Source organism: Lolium rigidum, chromosome 5 (genome assembly GCF_022539505.1).
Source record: "Lolium rigidum isolate FL_2022 chromosome 5, APGP_CSIRO_Lrig_0.1, whole genome shotgun sequence".
Lineage (NCBI taxonomy): Eukaryota > Viridiplantae > Streptophyta > Magnoliopsida > Poales > Poaceae > Lolium > Lolium rigidum.
In genome coordinates this window covers 21,223,325-21,242,846 of record NC_061512.1, presented here as the reverse complement: position 1 = coordinate 21,242,846, position 19,522 = coordinate 21,223,325, and positions in this window count along the sequence as shown.

Here is a 19,522-nt window from a genome sequence, read left to right as displayed (position 1 = left end):
GTACTGGACGTGAAACAATCAGGCAAATCAACGCTTTGGCACCATTTGTTTTTATCTCACCCGTACATGCATCACAACATCAGCATATTCATAAAAACATACAGAAAATAAAAGCTCACCACATGGAAACCGCCTTGCTCTTGTTCTTCTGCCTGGCAGCAGATGATGATGGAGGGCGTCCCCTCGTGCCGGACGTCATCGGCGTACTGCTGCCGCGCTTCTGCGTGTTAGATCCTGAAGCAGGAGGAGCAGGACGTTGGCCTGGGGCTTGGCCCTTTCCCGGCGCCCGGAGACAGAGCGGCATCAGGCAAAGGGGTCGGGGTTGGAGTCCCATGCTCCTGGCTATGGTGCTCACCTCCCTCCGGCTCAATCGGCGTGAGCTGCAACTCCATCTCTCGGTTGCCAACGTTGGCAGCGTCCATGGCGTCGTCGCGTGCAAGTCTGCAAGCCCAAAAAAACGGTGGTCAGTGCTTCGGAGCCAGAGGAGGAGGCCAAGCTGGAGGGGGCGGTGCTAGGAGCGGCTGAACCTGGAGTCCTGGACTAGGGCCGTCGGCCTCGTGCAGACCTGGCGGTGACTCGCTTCCAGGAGATGACAATGAGATCGATCTGCTCGCAGAAATCAGGAGGTGATTATGTGAAACGTCAAAGGAAGTAACCAGGTCCTAATTAGGTAGTCTATCAAGCATTCAAGTCCATGCGGTAGTCAAGGGAAGCAATCACCTGTTATTTGGAAGAGTTAGTTTTGGCCTTTCAGCTTACGTGATCAGTGGAATAATATTTTGGTATGTTAGATTATTATGTGGACCCCACATGTCAACATATTGGACGGGTAGATGGGTACGCGGGTATGGGTTCTACGATCCCATACCCATACCCTCTCTACCCGATGGGTACAATAATTTCCCATTTACATACCCATGGGTAATTTTTTGTCCCATACCCGTACTCCTATTGGGTTTTTACCCGCCGGGTACACGGGTGATGGGTACCCATTGCCATCTTTAGGTCGACGCCGTCACGGGCGGCGTTGCAGACGTCGAGAGCCTTCACGGCGCGCTCGTGGTACTCGCCACCAGCTTCTCCGCCTGCGCCCCGCCGCCGCCGCCGCGGCGCCGCGCCTGGGCCACCACCACGCGGAACTCCTCCTCAGGAACGCCTCGAGGAGGCGCCGGATCCACGCGATCGAGGGAGAGGAACTCCTCCCCGTCCCTCAGCTCCGCGAGGGTGACGGCGACGTGCCGCTGGAAGCCCTGGTAGTCCGTAGCCGGCATGGTCGCCGGTGAGAGCGCGGTGGGGGTATTTTTCTCCCCCGGAGAAGGCGAAGCGGGTCGCCGGAGAGAGGGCCACACAGGCCGACGGCGTCCACGGGGTGCTGGGCGGCGGATCCCGGCGTGCTTCGGCGGTCGCTTCTGCGTGTGAGGATGGCCTATGCCTCCGCTCTGCCTCCGACGAGGTGCCACCATGGAGGCGGAGGGGGCGACGGCGGGAAGGGAGATCTCCTCGGTCTTCCTCTTCGGGCAGAAGGCGGCGCTGTCCTCCGCCTGCTCCTCGAGCGGCAGCGCCGGAGGGGGAGACGGCTAAGGAGCTCCCCGACCTGGCTCTGTTCCTAGCCCAGGTCGTGCCCTTCTACCCGGATGGCCTCTCCGATTTGGTCAACCAGATTGGGGGCCTTCGAGACCTATGACGTCTAGGGCAACATGCCTTCTGTCCCGCCCGCCGTCATCGACTCCATCCGCAGCTCTGCAAGGGCCCCGAGCACGAGGTCACCTCGGGCCGTCGAGAGCTAGGTATGGATAATTATGCCCCTCTCTGTATATTGTTTAGAGGATCAAATTGATTCCTTCGTCTTTGCATTGGTGATGCTTGATGTGATTTTCGGCAATGTTGTGGGGGAATTTTTGCTCGCAATTGCAAGTACATTGTATATGATTGGTGGATTTTGCAGATCATTGTTACTCCATGGTTGAGAGGAGAGATTCATGTTGCATAGTTAGCACTATATTATAATAGATCACATGATTAGTCCACCTACAAAAATGATGCCATAAACTTGTTAATTTGGTATATGTAAAGTGAGTTATCTGAATTTGTGAACATATTATCTCTCTGTTGTTTGCTAAGAAATTCAACTGTAGCTTTTACTGGCTTGGCTAGTCGATTCTATGTAGTTCCCTCGTGTTTGAGATTTCAGAATATAGACAGAGGTTGAGCTAAATGCCCCAGTCCAGGAGCTAGTTGACATTGGAACCCAAAGGTGGTATTTCTCTCTTTGGTCATGCTCTACTGCTACACCAATTGATCACTATGTGCTATATTTTCTTAATGCTGTGAGAGAAATTCAGTATTCATATCAATTGTTTATGTTGAGGTAGACATGTATCGAGGCACTGGGAGCTGCTGATTTTTCAAGTTCATATTAAGTTGATGTGAACTGTAAGGTTTACTGCTGCTTGATGTTCTAGTAGCCACCAGTTCCAGTTGTAGGGTTATTAGTGGATGGCAGAGGAAGTGTATTTTGAGTTCATGGGCATGCATCCATCCTATATTAAGTTTTTTGGCAGATGTCTCAAGTGTCCCCATATCCTAGTCTGTTTAGCTGAGTGATTTCCCATCCTATATTAAGTTATTTGGCAGCATGTTGAAAGTTTCTTCTGCTGGACCAGAAGAAACTTGTTTTCTGAGTAAACTCCCTGGAATATGACTTGAGTTATTAATTGGATGTCCTGAACTCTTAATGATTACAAAGTGCAACTAAGGTGGCTTGTGTTCTTGTTGCCTTCGCTATTTATTGCTTGTATTATTGTTTCCTTGCTTGAGCTTTGCTAAACGAGATTAAATTTCCGTTTCTGAATCACCTCTCTTTATGAATTTGAGATGATTGACTTGTGTGTGTTGTGTCCACCGTGTAGCGAGAAATTTTATCAACAAGGCCTGGAGGATTCGGCTTGCCATGGACATGGCAGTGACAGTCAACCGCAGCCTTGCATCGATGCACCGGGCTTACTTCTCCGCTTCAGGTATATACAGACAAGGAGGACTACCTAGACTAGAATTCCTGCAGCAGACCAATTCTTATTCCTTCTTTTGCTCTTCAGATCCAAGTTTCCTTTTACCTTGTGCAATCCAATTGTCACCACTATTCCAGTCCAAAATGTTGTCTAAAATGTTCCAAAATGCTCCAGTTAATCATTGTTCTAAAATCAAACTGTTCCCAGTTGTAGGTGACGTCACTTTAATTCTTTAGTCCATTTTCATCATATGTTACTGTAAAATGGTTGTTGCTACACTTGGATATTGAGCTAGTATCTGAAGTATTTGTTACGTACTCTGTGTCTCTGTTTGCATTCTTTTGAAGGAAAATATTTAAGCAGCCCTACCCTCTTGTTCCTCTGTCTTTCTTATCTTTTGAAACTTGAATAATCTGTATTTGTCATTTGAGTAGGACACTACCTATTTGACCGATGTCCACAAGTTCTGAAACAATCAAATTGCTTGATTTGTTTTTTTTATATTCCTAAACCAACTTAGCTGGAGTGCCTGAACCTGTATTTGCTTGGACATAAATATCAACATGGTGAATGGACGTTAAGACTGCTTAATCTTAAACATATATTATATTGGAAACAAAATTAAATAGCAAATTTGTATCGGCTGTTTCTGTTGTGCTCCAGTAGGATTGTGTTACTCGTAGCGGCTAAAATTTTCATGGTTGTTTCAGAGATGGAGTTCATCGGCCAGATGGTGAATGGTCGTAGCGGCTAAATTCTTGAATTAATTAGTTTCAGTTCCTTCATGGTAAATTTTATCATGAGTCCCAATTTTATCATGGTAAATATATGCAGGCTGTAGTCCTTATGATCTGCTTCAGCATATTCTGCCTGTACCAACATATCGTGTTGGTTCCAATCTTATTAGAGCTGATCTGAACTTGATGCAGTCGGTCTTGGCCAGCAGTATTTGGCAGTATTGGCATTTGGCAAAGGGGGTTTTGCGTTTCCTTTCCTTTACATCTATCAGTTCGGAGAGTACTTCCATGAGATGCACCATTCTTACAAGCTGGTGATGGTTCGTTTGCAGATTTTGAAAGGAACAAACAGCTATCAAATCTTCGGATGCTGGATAGTAGGAAGGTGGGTAATGGGTAAAGTCCATCTGTATCTCCACTATGACGGCATCAGCGGAAGTGCCATATATATCAGTATCTGGTTCCAAACACTAAACTTACTCTTAGAAGTTTGCTGCTTATCACTTTCTCGTGTTCCCATGTAGAATGTTGAATTAGCTCTTATTCTGTACTCCCTCCGTTCCTTATTAATTGACCCTGATTTATTACAACTTTTTACTAAATCAGAGTCAATTAATAGGGAACAGAGGGAGTACTTGCTTGCTTATATCACACCCTTTTCATGCTACCCCCTACAAAAAGATTGGCAATTGAAATTCTTTGGACAGTTAATCAACAAGTTGACAAAGAACATTCAACCTGCTTGTCGACGATGTCCGATCTTATTCACTTGCATTTCTTTTCACATTTAATGACATGACACTTTCCTTTGAATCTTTTACTAGTTCATTGCTCTCTGATCTGCTTATATTTTGATTAGTTTTTATTTAACCTTTTGTTGTGTAGAATAAGATTGTACAGGGATCTGGGGATCTGTCGATGTCGAACTATTCTTAGAGGCTGCACTTGGTTTATATTGTGGAAAAGTAAACAAACCTGACAGGCTAAAGGTGATCATTGTATTGCTTACTGCTTAGGGACATGTTACAGTTACACAATCAAACATGAATTGGATTTATTGTGTTCTCAGCTACTCAGCTTAGCTCTAATTCTGAACATACATTCTGTAGGCTCTTTTACTTCTTGCACGCTCCATTGAGGCAGATCCAAGCACAGTTATCATGTGGGTGTTTTATCTTCATATTTACTACTCCTATCAAAAGGATGAAGGACTTGGAACATTTTAAGTGAACTGCAGGAGGGTGGGCGGAGGGCGCGCTCAGCGGTGCTCTGGCATCCTGCTCGACGAGGAAGAGGGTTTGGCGTCGGGGACGGGAACCTGGCTGCGGCGTCGGATGCATGGCGCAGCTGGCGCAACTTCCTCTGGCCGCGCGATGAGGCATCTGGCCGCGTGGCGAGGCAGGGCCCAAACTCCATGACAACTTTCTTCCTCGGCGGCAGATGAACCCTGTTGTTCATGATGTGGAGATGAACCCTGTCGTGTATTTTATCTAATGGTTTCAAACCATGTTGTTCATGATGTGGAGATGAACCCTGTTGGTCATGTAAGTTAGATGCCTGGATTGTGAATCCTTGAATGTTTCAAAATGTTGGTTTCAAACCTAGATTGCTTGGAAATATTGGTTTTAAACATTGCTTGACTTCTTGAGTGTGATGTATGCTTGATTGTAGATTGCTTGAATCTTTGCAGGCAGTATAGCAACCTTAAAAATGCCTAAGAAAATAATCAGTGGCACCAGAATTAAAAGCCTGAAAAAGTAATTGTAGGCATCTTTAAAAGTGCCGGCAAAAAGTTTAGATGGTACTCTAGAAAAGTGCCAGTAAGAAGATTTTGTGACATTTTTCGAAAAGTGCCGGCAAAAAGATTCTATGGCATTTTCGGAAAGTGCCAGCAAAAAGATTCCGTGGCATCTTTCAAAAGTGCCGGCAATACTAACTAGCGGCATTTTTGGATTGCCTTAAAATACAATTAACGGTGCTTTTCTAAAAATGCCGGCAAAGACCTACCTCGACTGGAATAAACGCAGCATTTTTTTTGTGCCTTGAAAAATCTTTGCCGGCACTTTTGATGCCTTTGCCGGCACTTTTTTGTGCCTGCAATCTGGGTACTTGATGCAGTGGCTGCTCGACGCAGAGCGGCAGCGCCGCACAGGTTCGACGACCACGGTGGCCACATCACCATCGATTGGATGGATGCGTTCACCCTCCGCTCTGTTGAATGCGCCGGCAACGTCGATCTGCCCCGCCTGCCCTTTTGGGTCGGTTATATCATTCTCTTGCTACCATTATTGTTTGGATAGATTGTGTTCCTGTCACGGAAATCATTGCATCAGCTTGTTCATCTTGTTTTTATCTGTTCATGTGGGTTTTTTTTTTTGAATGTGTGGGACATGACTGATCTAGATGATTCTTGTCCCAAAGAAAGATTATCCTAATAATTCAGCAAAAATATGTGTTAGTAATCCATGGCCTTTTGCCCGATGATAATCGGGCAAGGAGTTGATCTACCTTTGCAGAGAGAAACATACATACTAAGGTGAGTTTATTTTGATTAGTTCCTCCTTCATCAATTTCATGGTATTCTATTTATTGAACTTTGAGAAATAGCATAAAAAATATACTACTGAAAATTTATATGTATTATGCTCCGACTTCAATGATAGAACTTTTTTTGACACATAAGACATGCCTTGTTGATCAAACTGATGGTCAAAGTTTAACATCGAAATAAGTGGACACGATGTAACCATCTCTTACCTATCTATGATGCCAAAAGCACATATCGTTTAAACTTGATATTCAAATATTCATATTAACCATCTAATTATTACAAAAACTTACTCACCTATGATCCAATAACTTACAAAAAAAACTATGTAAATTTTTGATATAAAAATAATGAATTAACCATCACGCTTGTTATAAATTGACAAAGGCTGAATTAATATTTTTTCTAGAACAATTTACCTTGTATTTCTTTTGGTAGACTGGCGAACACATTTACCACTTAGGTCTCTAGTAGTAACAAATTGTTACCCTACTTTTTATTTGTTTACCTTCCTCTTTTTATTTACATGGTTTTTGTCTGAGAAATTACAATTCGTGTTTATTTGTTTAACCCTTTTTTGGGTGTCTCGTTCATTTACTTCTCTTTTTATTTTACTTTTACTATTTTGTTTTGTTTTATTATTTTTGTATTTATTTTGTGACTCTAGTTTCTCCTTTATTTTTGTTCTTCTAAATTATTTTCACTTACGTTTATTTGGTATGTTTTTTATACACAATCCATTGATGTACTTTTTGACAATGTTTAGGCAATATTTTCTTTTATATATAGTTTGTTTCGATAACTAATTTTTGTCATACCTGGAGACGACCACTTGATCATTGCTCCTGTGCCTAATGGTCTAATACCTATTGAGGGTGTTTGCATTATGATGCACGGCTTGGAGCAAATCTACCCCAAAAAGAGGTACCGAAGGAGATGATGAAGAAGAAGAACAAGCAGGACCGGAACACGAGCAATAACCGTCAAACCCCTACACCATGTATGAGGACACGTATGCGCTTGATGGCAACATCCATAACATGAGCAACCTCGCCATCAACCTTCGAGATTCCACCGCAAACCTCATGTCGCAGTTCAACCATTGGAGTGGCCAATGAAACTTGGATGACTTTCCTCTGCCACAACAATAAGCATAAAAAGTTCTTGCAAAAGCCTAAGCTTGGGTATATGTTCCCTAAGCATTTTTTTGAAACACTCGTGTTGGACTTGTTCCAACACTTAGCCTTTTCATTACTTTTTTGTTTATCTTTTTGTTTATTTTATTTACCTTACTTGTTCGTCAATCCTTTCTTTTCTTTAAGCCCAATTAACAAACATACAAAAATATGTTCCCTTTTATCTTTGTTCGTGAGAAGTGGATTGCCATTTGCCTCTTTTGGTTTAATATTACTAATGAGAGTGATCTACTCTGAGTTTTGAAGAAACACATCATAAGGAAGAGAATTGTGAAGCCACTTTCAAGAGGTATGTCTTGTTTCTCCCACTTTGGAAGTTTGAAATGTTTATGCTAGTACTAGTATTTGTGAAATGTTGTGCTAGTGGGAGTAAACAAAAGGAGTTAGAGTAAACCTTTTTATTTGTAAAGTTAATTAGTTGTGTAAGATTTTACTCTAGTTCTTGTAGTTAATCGAGTCTTTCCATGGAAATAATTTTTTTTGTCCAAGTGTATTCAATCCAATCAAATTTAATAAGTTTTGGCATGGACTCGTTACTACTGAGTTGAAGTTCTTGAAAAGCAAAAGAATAAAAAGAAGTATTTAATAGCCATGATTTATTGATGTGGGTGTCAATGAGATACTGCATTGTTATGATTGTTTCGACACGATCTCCCACACTTAATATGCTAATATGAAATTTTCAATTGTTCCTTGGCAAGCTGAGAGTTTACAAGAGGAATTAGAATATTTGCCTCATGTATAGTTATTTATGCTCATAAAATCTTTATTTTTGTTGTCTTGACGCTTGTAAAGTGTTCTTGCGCTTACTCTATCTATGCTAAGCTTTCAAATGAAAGTAGTGATGAAGGCATGAGACTACCAATTGTAAGTCAAATTGCTTTATTCGTTATCTCATTTTAAACTATGAGTTCCTTATGATTTTTGTTTTCTTGCTCAAGGATAATCAAGTTTTAAGCTTGGGGATGTTGATGGTTGCGAAAACAACCATCTTTATCCGCGTTTAAATCATATATTAAGTCAAGTAATTGATAAAATATCTCTCCAACCTTGATATTAATGACTAATTATTGCAAATATGTTTAAATACTTAGTTTTAATTGTGTGATATAGGAAATCATGTTTTTATGGCAAAATCAGGAGCAAAAAGCGAAGAACCATGAGTTGCCAATACTTACAAGTCAACTATGGTCACCCAATGGTTTTAACAAGCAGTGGCGGTACCACGGTGGGGATCGCCCCGTACCACTCATCTGCACCATAAGGCACCAGCTTCGCTGGTCAAACCGAGCAATTTTCGTGAAGTCACCTATATATTTTGAGACTCATGTCGCCGCACGGAGGGACGCCATTATTAGATTGCATCAGAAACACACCGAGGAAGATCAAGCGCTTCACCTCCACCATTGTTCATCATCCCCATCTCCATCGCCATCTCATAGCCATAGCCAAGCTGTTAATCGGGATCTCCTAGCGATTGGCGACCTTGTAAGAATATTTGGTATTGATCTAAATAATTATACACTATTTCTTTCATTGGTCTTGTTATTATGAGTGAGTAGTCATCACGGGCTGTGGGTTGAGGATTTGCCTCGCAACAATTATGTGCATCTAATACATGGGAATATTGTGTGATGATTCATAGGAGATTTGTATTTGTATCATTGCCTCTTACCTCAGTCCGATGACTTGTCAAGTACCCAAAACCCTAAGGATTGGTCAAGGTGAGATGTGTGGTAAACAACGTCTACAGTGTGAAACGCAGTTACAATAAGGGGAGTATAATATGCATTTAGTGATCCACCTGGGAGTAACAGTAACATCACCATCCTTAATGCGTTTGTATGTATTTTACTTAATAATCGTTGATAGCTCAGAGCTTCATGGTATAATGGTTGGACCAAGAGATTATATGATATGCCTATGGCTCGCATGAGCTATAGTATTACCCGATGTGCTGCCCAAAATCCTACATATATTAGATAATCTACACATGAATGTGTTAGATTTATCTTTATCCTATAAGTATGCATAGCTGCATGTGAAACTTCAACATGTTAAGCCATCAAGCGTAGACTGGAAAGGTCCGATAAACGTAAGATAAAATAAAAAAAGAAACTCTCGTAGATGTCCCTTAACCATCAACAAGTGTTTCCCAAGGTTAAATAAACATAGGTCTTCTAGGGAAAAGCTACTATACTACATTCGTAATCTGGATCGAAGGTATCAAGCGCCGAGGTCCCCTCCTTCGGACTTCAACATGTTAAGCCATCCCTCTTGATATTGGGATGACGCCTGAGGCTGATAGGTTGTAGGTCCAATTATGTTCATGTCATCAGTCATAGTGGGAGTCAATGTATGCACCTGAGAAGGTTAGTACACTAGTTGCTGCCAGGCAGATCTCTTCGTGATGCAGTCGCCGATGCTCTTGAGGACCACCTACACCTTACATCCAATAGCTGTAAGATCCTCGACGGAGCTCGGGGCGGCTCCCCAATGTTGCCTTGTGTAGGAGGTACTTGATCTCGCGGTCCTTATAGTCGCGCCCTGACTTGTTCACCTTCTTCTGAAGCTTCGTGATGCGCTAGAGGGTCCATCACCTATCTGTATTGGTTCAGTTATTGCATGTTATTGAACCAGTTTAGGATGGCCAGTGCCTCGCCGTGGGATGGGAACACCTATGCCACTAAACTGCACTCTCCTTAGATAATGACACATGTCATGACGTCACACAAAGATAGCCAACTCGTTTGCCTTCTTCATCAAGCCATAGATATTGCTTCTTGAAGGTCTTGTGATGAGTGGAGAATTTGAGGATGTACTAGAGATTCACCTTCTTGGGAGCTATTTCTAACCTCTAGCTAGCAATTAGGAAACACGGGGAAAACTAGCAAATGAACATTGGTGGTTTTGGTGAATGGTGAGTTGAAAGCGAAAGGAAGAAGGTTGAATTTATAGTGAAGAGGCTAGGATAAGTTGGCAACAACGTACTAACAAATTCTGATATCGTAAAATATTACTCTTACACATACGCAAGGGAATGTATGATTTAGTGCTTGTTATTCAAACCAAACCTTAAATGTGTATATCTATTTTTTCGGCATCTCGATTTACAACTTCTAAAATTCCACTCATAAGATAAGAAGGTGCGCTAGCTAGTGCAGATCAGGCCTTCTCCATGTGGGGTGCAGAAGAACAGTGATGCCTATAATTTTGACCTCCCGTGGACCAAGCCATCCCCTATGTGGGTACAACGCACACGAGGATCATTTTAGGACCGTAACAAAAATGCACATGATTTGTGAAGGAATCACATTGCGTAAATGTGGGCCCATTAGGGCCCATTAGATGCAACAATACCATCTTTATGGATATACTAGATCATGGTAGCAACCGTTGCCGCGCCCGTCCATTAGGATTATAGATTGTTAGCAATTTATGTAAATATATTGGATTTGAAGTCACCACTTCATTACCACTTTTTACATACCAAGAGTTTTGGAAAACTTTAAAAAATATGAATGAATGTTGCAGATGAATAATCATATGTGTACCACCAATCAAGATATCGTGTACCAAGAAGAAAATACCCCCTCTGTTTTATACCATTGGACGTATTAGGTTTGGTGAAAGTAAAATTGCAAAGTTTCACCAATTATATAAAAATATCAACATCTAAAATGACAAATAAATACAATTACAATCATAATGAACTATACTTTCATATTATACATGTTTGATATTGTAGATGTTAATATCTTACCATGTATACTTGCTAATAATATAATAAAGTTTGTCCTCAACCAAAAAAAATACGTGGAGAAATATGAAACAGACCAAGGTAGCATGCATGTCGCTGAACCAATGCTTCAGAAACTGAACCCCTACCCCATTTTAGGCAGTTATGTAATCAATATAATTCTTAATCTTTCTACTTGTAGCACATTTTTTTGCCCATACTTGGATGTTCGCAGAAGAATTAAGCAACAATAATAACTAAATAAAAGAAGGTTATGTCGCACTTGCGTACATTTATATAAAAGAAGTGTTTGACTCGACATTAAAAAGCTATAGGCAACACAAGTGGTGTTGTAGTGACTCTTGGCACTTTTTTTTGGCATCTTATAAGAGCGTACTGGGCACAACTTGCTTGCTCACATTTTTTCTTCTCCTTTTTTCACTTGTTTTACTTTCTTGTTTCTCCCTTGTGCTAAGATAATACTAGACTAATGTTGTCACAAGAATAAATATTAATTACCAAAGGGATCTCACCCAAGCTTACTAAGCATCTACATGAACGAAAGTCAAGCAAAGTAAATCAATACTAGGTAGCAAAATATTATGGTCATAGTATGGTAAAAAATGAAAGATAAATAGAAGAATTAAGGAAATAATCCCATAAAGAAAGGAATCCATTAGGTTGATGGACGAGGAGCTAGTCCATCATGGACTACCCCTCTGTGCTCCGCATCCGTCCTAATTTAGTGGACCAAGTTTTTTTTTTTTTAAACGGGCAAATAGTGGACCAAGTTTTATCAAGTACCATCCCACTAGCCAAATAGTGGACCAAGTTTTATCAAGTACCATCCCACTAGCCATTAATGTTCCCTTGCCTATAAAACATCCTCAAGGGGTGGAGACCATTCACTCCGTACTCAATACAAGAAAGCTAGTGTGAGGGTTAGAGATCCATGTCTCATACACGAAGCTCTAGTTTATATTTCGATGGGGTCTTGTACAACTCAGGTCCGCGTTGCTGGGAGAATGACCCAACGTCTATGTTGGGGCCCTCGATGCTTTTCTAACATAAGATCAAATAGCGCTCCAATGAGGCGACTGAAGCTATAAAAAACATCGTTATATCAACTCTGGCATAGTGTACGATGACCTTCACTATAAGGCCGACATACACACCCATACTAACCACTACTAACTTAACAATCATGTTGCTCGAGGCACCCCTAATCTCTCATTGTTCGACTACAACAACAATTGCATAAGAGCTCACGTAGCATCAAATAGGTAAACAAGCATGCGATGCCTAAGGCGCTAGTATTGGATGGAAAAAAGTTTTCGCAAAGGGAGAAAGTCAACAAATTGAAAATTTTGGTCCGGTTTTACCTCCCGGTGACAACTTAACCTTATCTTAGAAATGTGATGGCCTTGCTTCCGACGTAGGTGACAAAGGAACTCCGAGGTGGCGATATAGATATTGTTAGTGCCTTCACAAATCACAACAATATCACAACAAATGAAATTGGAGTTCAAAATTGAGAGTTAGGACGAAAACCAAACCAAGGAAAATCAAAAACGGGGAGGACGGATGGTTCAAGTCACTATCTGGGTTCTCCTTCGAATGGTCTGCGTAAACCGTCTAGAGAGTCCGAGTGACTCATAGAGAGCATTTTACAGACGGCTTGTTTCCTTCCTGTACCTGTTATCACCAGATTTTGGCCAAATCAGTAGATGGGCCGTAATTGAGATGGGCTTGGAGGATATTTACATGAAGTGTCTCTGAATCGGCCTTGTGCGAGAATTTGGGCTGGATTGCCCGTGTATTTGTACATTATGGTAGATCGCATATTAGTTTAGAATTAAGAGATAGAGTTTGGTCGTATACGACTAGGTTTATTCCAAAGATAGAAAGTCCCCGGACTATAAATATGTACCTAGGGTTATTGAGAAAGGAGGACGATCACGTTCACAACAAACCAATCCAGGCGCATCGCCACCCCTTGTTTCGAGGGTTTCTTCCGGGTAAGCGTCATGCTGCCTAGATCGCATCTTGCGATCTAGGCAGTATCTGTTTATTCGTTGCTGGTGTTGCTCGTGCTGAAGCCTTTTTGATGGCGAGCAACACCCTTATCGTGGATGTTTTGGGGCTGACGTCGATGCTTTAATGTTTTGCTTGTTTAGCTACGCTGCCCCTCAATATCTAGCTGCCCTTACACCTATCTTGGGTGTAAGGGCAGCATCTTGCTTAATCTTTATTTAGTAGATCCGATCTGTTATAGTTGTTCCTTGTTCTCCAAGGATTAGTTTGATATCCGCATGGTTAGGCCTTGCAAACGGGTTGAACTATCCGGTAGTGCGTAAGGTGTAGTTGGCTGACCCTAGAATGGATTGTTCCGGGAATCGACTTCATGTTGGTTTTTAGGCCTCTTTTAGGACTAGCTTTCCATCATCTTTCGTATCTGCTAGGCTCAACTACGTGTAGGATGTTCCGGTTATGCGGTGAAAACCCTAAACTGTCGTAGATTGGTTTAACTTTGTATTGATAAAGCAGGATCCCCATGTCATTGTAAATCCAACGTGAATCATGGGGCAATCGGCTCTTTGAGCCGATTCACAGGATAACCTAAGAGCCGATCGGGGCTCGTATTTAATGTTTACGTGTTTGCCATGCAGGAAACTAGTTGAAGCAATCCATCACCTTCCTGACCAGGTATAGGTCAGGTGGCACGCCCTTGCAACCGTCAGGACGTGTGCCGGAGCATTGCGGGCCGTTGCCCGAGGGACCAGGGCCCACCAGCAGTCCTGGGAGCCTCCCGGCTCTTCGTGTTGCTCGTCGCTGCTCGCCGGTGGGTTTTGGCAGGCAACACATTTTGGCACACCCGGTGGGACAAACAACATCAGATACTTCGACATCCGCCGCAACTACGTCGACGTCTGCAGCAGCTATGTCAAAGTCTGCAGCGGAGGTGGCTGACGAACCAGTCACGTACCAAGATCTGCCTGAGGAGCACAAGAAGAAGTATGATGAGATTAAAGCCGTGTTCGAATCCGATCTCATCGGCTCTTTCACGAAGACCCGTTCGCATGGCATCAGGTGGAAAGGGTTCTCACCCGAAGGTGTTCTCGACGAAGTAGATCTGTCTACCCCTTCAGAGGAACGCACCAGAGCTCTGCGCCAGGAAGTCAATTACATGGTGGCTCATTCCATACACCGTCATTCTGAGAGCCTAGTGAACTCCTTCGAGCGCATTGCAGTGCGCGTGGTTCAGGAAATCATGAAGCATCAGTACTCCCCGTCAGGACCTGCCTTGGGGACGCATCAGGGGGAGATACCGTTCCAGACTAGACCGCAGCTACCGTTCGCGCTTGCAGCTCCAGAGCCGCAGGGCTCACCGGCGTACGTCGTCTACAAGGTTGGAGGCGATCCTGGCGATTGCCAATTCCTCTATGAGCCACCCAAAGAGATCCCACATGGATACGTGTGCACATACGTGCCGGACTGCAATAACTTGATGCGCACGAACCAACTTGCACCGTCAGGGATTTCTGGAGCAGACGCCGACAAACAGGCATGGCTAGCTAAGTATGCCACCAGAACGAGTCATGAAAGCTCGGTCCCTGCAGCTCATACCGTGGAACAAATCAGTACCATCTTGAGAGACCAGTTCGGCATCCTGCCAAAGAGGAAAACAATCGGCTATTCCAAGCCGTACCCCGACGAGTACGATTTGATCCCACTACCACCCAAGTATCGGCTCCTTGAGTTCTCGAAGTTCAATGGATCAGAAGGGTCTAGCTCGATCGAGCACGTAAGCCGATATTTGGCACAGTTGGGCATGATTTCAGCATCAGATCCGCTACGTGTGAGGTTTTTCGCGCAGTCTCTCACGGGATCGGCTTTTGGGTGGTACACCTCGTTGCCACCAAACTCGGTCCGGACGTGGAAGCAAGCTGGAAGAGCAGTTTCATGTCCAATATCACTCGGAGGCTACCGAGGCTGGCATTGCCGATCCGGCACAGTACGGCAAAGACGCGGAGAAACGATGTCGGAGTACATCCAGCGTTTCAGGACCGTTAAGAACCGATGTTATTCGGCTCGTCTAAATGAGAAGGAAGCGGTCGAGCCGGCAATGTTGGGCCTCGCAGCGCCGATCAAGGATCCGGCTTTCCAAGTAGATTACGAGTTCAACGGCGCACATGGTCCGAAGTTAACTCTGTATGAGCGGCGCCACCCGAACCTGTACCAAGACAAGTTCAAGCGTCCGATAGGCCTGATCGAGATAGAAGAAGTTGAGGATTCTGCAGAAGACCAGGAAGTGGCCATGGCTGAATGGGCTCGGGGGCGGTTCCGTGTCCCGCAAATGGGTAAAACCACAAGGGCCTCCAAAGGGGTTTGACTTCGATATAAGCAAAGCTGAGCGAGATATTCGATTTATTGCTCGAAAGAAAAACAGCTGAAGTTACCCGAAGGCCATAAAATCCCTACGGCGCAAGAAATGAACGGGAGACCGTATCGCAAGTGGCATCACTCGTTCACCCATGCCACCAATGACTGCAAAGTGTTGCGTCGGCAGATCCAAATGGCGATAGAACAGGGCCGTCTGATCCTCGGTCAGTTTGCCATGAAAGTAGACACACACCTGTTTCCTGGTGTTAACATGGTGGGACTCAACCACTCCACGGGGTGCGAGCCAGGTTTCTCATTCGAGGTTAACATGGCAGGGCCTGTAGACCGCCATGGCAAGGATAAAGAAGACATCAGTCACTCCCGTGTCGAGGATAAGGAGGAGGCCGATCCACGCGACCGGCCCCGATATGATGACAGACGATACCTCACCGAGGAGCAAGTGAGAAGCGGGCGATATCAACGACCACTCTCCACGCATCTCCTTAACAAGTATGAGCGTCAGTATGACCGACGTCGGCAGTATGACAGAGTAGACGAAAGATATCGTCGGTCTGACGTAGACAATGGAAGATATCGTCGGTACGATAGAGACGACGAAGGATATGAGCGTCGCGCTAAAGGGAGATCAAGAGAGCAGGAGGACATGGATAGACACTGGGACTGTCCTTTCTTTAAGCACCGCTCGGGATTCAGGAATGAGCCGATTGCCTACAATCGACAACTGCCCGGAGTGTAGACGGCAGAAGAAGGACGCAGGAGAAGTTTCAGTTTTCAAGCGTCTAGGGCCTCTCCCACCACATAACAAACGAGCTGAGTCATCTCAAGATGAAGATTTTGAGGAGTCAGAAGATGAAGAAGAAGATAGATACCACCGGCCAAGGCGGTGCCCTGATGGACTCAGTCATTCCCAAAAGCGTAGGGTTCAGCGACTACGTAACTTGGAGGAAGCCTAAGCGCAGTACCTGTACACGTTGAGGAAAGCGCGGCCCGATCTGGCCGTAAAAATTCAGCAAACGTTGGAGACAGAGACGCGTCCACACAAGAAAGAATGGCGCCCCAAGCAGACAAAAGCCGATGCAAAGGCATCGGCTGATACAAACATGGTGTTCATACTCCCGTCGGAGTTTTGTGCTCCAAGGACTGAAGAAGTGCCAGTAGCACAGTTTGACTATGGTCCACGGCCGGTTATCTTTGAAAAGCCACGAGAGAGGAGCTACAGGCACTTGAAGGCCCTGTACCTAAGAGGTTATATCAATGGGCAGCCTGTCAACAAGATGTTGGTTGACACGGGAGCGGCAGTCAATATAATGCCATACTCCATGCTACGGCGTTTGGGATGTTCTAACGCAGATCTGATCAAGACCAACGTCACACTAAGCGATTTCAACGGCCAAGCATCGGAAGCACAAGGCGTTCTGAACGTGGAACTAACTGTGGGCCGAAAAACCATCCCTACGTCATTCTTCATCGTCGACAGCAAAAACACCTACGCTGTCCTGCTAGGGAGGGATTGGATTCACGCTAACTGCTGCATTCCATCTACAATGCACCAATGCCTGATACAGTGGGATGGAGATGAAGTGGAGGTCGTTCATGCAGATGACTCGATCGAGATCTCATTAGCTGGCATGAATATTTGGGATGCGAGACGACCAAGAGCCGATCTCTCGGAATCGGTTTGGACGGCCGTGAGCGCATCGAAGCTTCAAAAACGGGGTGAGGCTGGTCTTATCCACCGGCCTGACAGAGTAGCAAGACCGAAATCAATGGACGTACGTGGCAAGGCCGATCCCTGCGATCGGCCCCAAAAAATAAAAAGCAATGATCTCACCTCAAGCATGTCACGTGGTCGTAGTAGGGAGACTCCCTCCCGTAGTGGAGCACAGATAAGTTGTAAACCCTCATTGAGCAATGCAATCAAGAAGGAGGCCGATTCCAGCAATCGGCCAAAATTATCCTTGCCATACGTTTTGTTGGAGATATGCCCAAGAGGCAATAATAAAGTGGTTATTATAATATCTTTGTGTTTATGATAAATGTTTGCATACCATGCTAAAATTGTATTAACCGAAACATTGATACATGTGTGTTATGTAAACAACAAGGAGTCCCTAGTAAGCCTCTTGTATAACTAGCTTGTTGATTAATGGATGATCATGGTTTCGTGATCATGAACATTGGATGTTATTAATAACAAGGTTATGTCATTAGTTGAATGATATAATGGACACACACCCAAATAAGCGTAGCATAAGATCAAGTCATTAAGTTCAAAATGCTATAAGCTTTCGATACATAGTTGTCTTAGTCCTTCGACCATGAGATCATGTAAATCACTTACACCGGAAGGGTACTTTGATTACATCAAACGCCATTGCGTAAATGGGTGGTTATAAAGATGGGATTAAGTATTCGGAAAGTGTGAGTTGAGGCATATGGATCAATAGTGGAATTTGTCCATCCCGATGACGGATAGATATACTCCGGGCCCTCTCGGTGGAATGTCATCCGATTAGCTTGCAAGCATATGAATGGTTCATAAGAGATCACATACCACGGTACGAGTAAAGAGTACTTGTCGGTAACGAGGTTGAACAAGGTATGGAGATACCAATGATCGAACCTCGGACAAGTAAAATATCGCGAGACAAAGGGAATTGGCATCGTATGTAATTGGTTCAATCGATCACTAAGTCATCGTTGAATATGTGGGAGCCATTATGGATCTCCCAGATCCCGCTATTGGTTATTGCTCGGAGAGGAGTCTCGACCATGTCTGCATTGTTCACGAACTGTAGGGTGACGCGCTTAAGGTTCGATGTCGCATAGGTAGATTCGGAATATGAGATGGAGACCGAATGTTGTTCGGGGTCTCGGATGGGATCCAAGACATCACGAGGAGGACCGGAATTGTTCTGGAAGAATTCTGCTGTTTTGTATTTCAAGAAAAGTTGTTCTGGAAACATTCTCGGAATTGGACGAAATAAAAACAGAAGTTCTTATTTTTCTGTCACGCAGACGGAGTCCAAAGGGGAGAAGGAGAAGAGCCAGGGGTGGGCCACACAACAGTCCGGCTCGGGCCCCCCCCAGGCCGCGCCAGGGTGTTGTGTGGGCCCACCAGGCGCCGACACTAGATGGGTTTCGTGAAACCCTAACCCTAGTTCCCGACTATATATAGTGGGATAGTTTGGCCGGCCAAAGCTGCTCCGTACGCAACCCTAATTTGCCACCTCTCCTCCCTCCCGGTTCTCCTCGCTCCGGCTTGGGCGAAGCCCTGCGGGAATTCTTCTCCACCACCACCACCACGTCGTCGTGCTGCCGGGATTCCGTGGAGATCTACCACACCTCCACTGCCCGCCGGAACGGGGAGAGGAAGGAGCTTCATCGACACCGTACGCGCGACCGAGTACGGAAGTGCTCGCCGGATTGCAGCACCGGGGACGATCGTCTACATCAACAACGAGATTAATCTCGTAGACTTTGGAATCTTCGAGGGTTAGTCTCATCTCCATCTCGTTGCTTCGATCTTGTAGATTAGATCTTGGGTGTTCCATAGATTAGATCTGTTGGTTTTATTCGTCTTGCGGTAGGAAAATTTTTGTTTTCTATGCTACGAACCCCATCAGTGGTATCGAGCCATGTCTATGCCTAGATCCGTTGCACGAGTAGAACACAATGGTTTTGTGGGCGGTGATGCTTTTGTTGCTTTAGTTTGTGTACTTTGCTTCTTGCGGGATGGTGGGATGAAGCGGCCCGGGCTAACTTTACATGACCGCGTCTCATGAGACTTGCTCCACGCTTGACATGCAACTTGTATTGCATAAGTGGCTTCGCGGGTGTCTGTCTCTCCCACCATAGTAAAGATTGTAATTTACACTTCTATTGTCAAC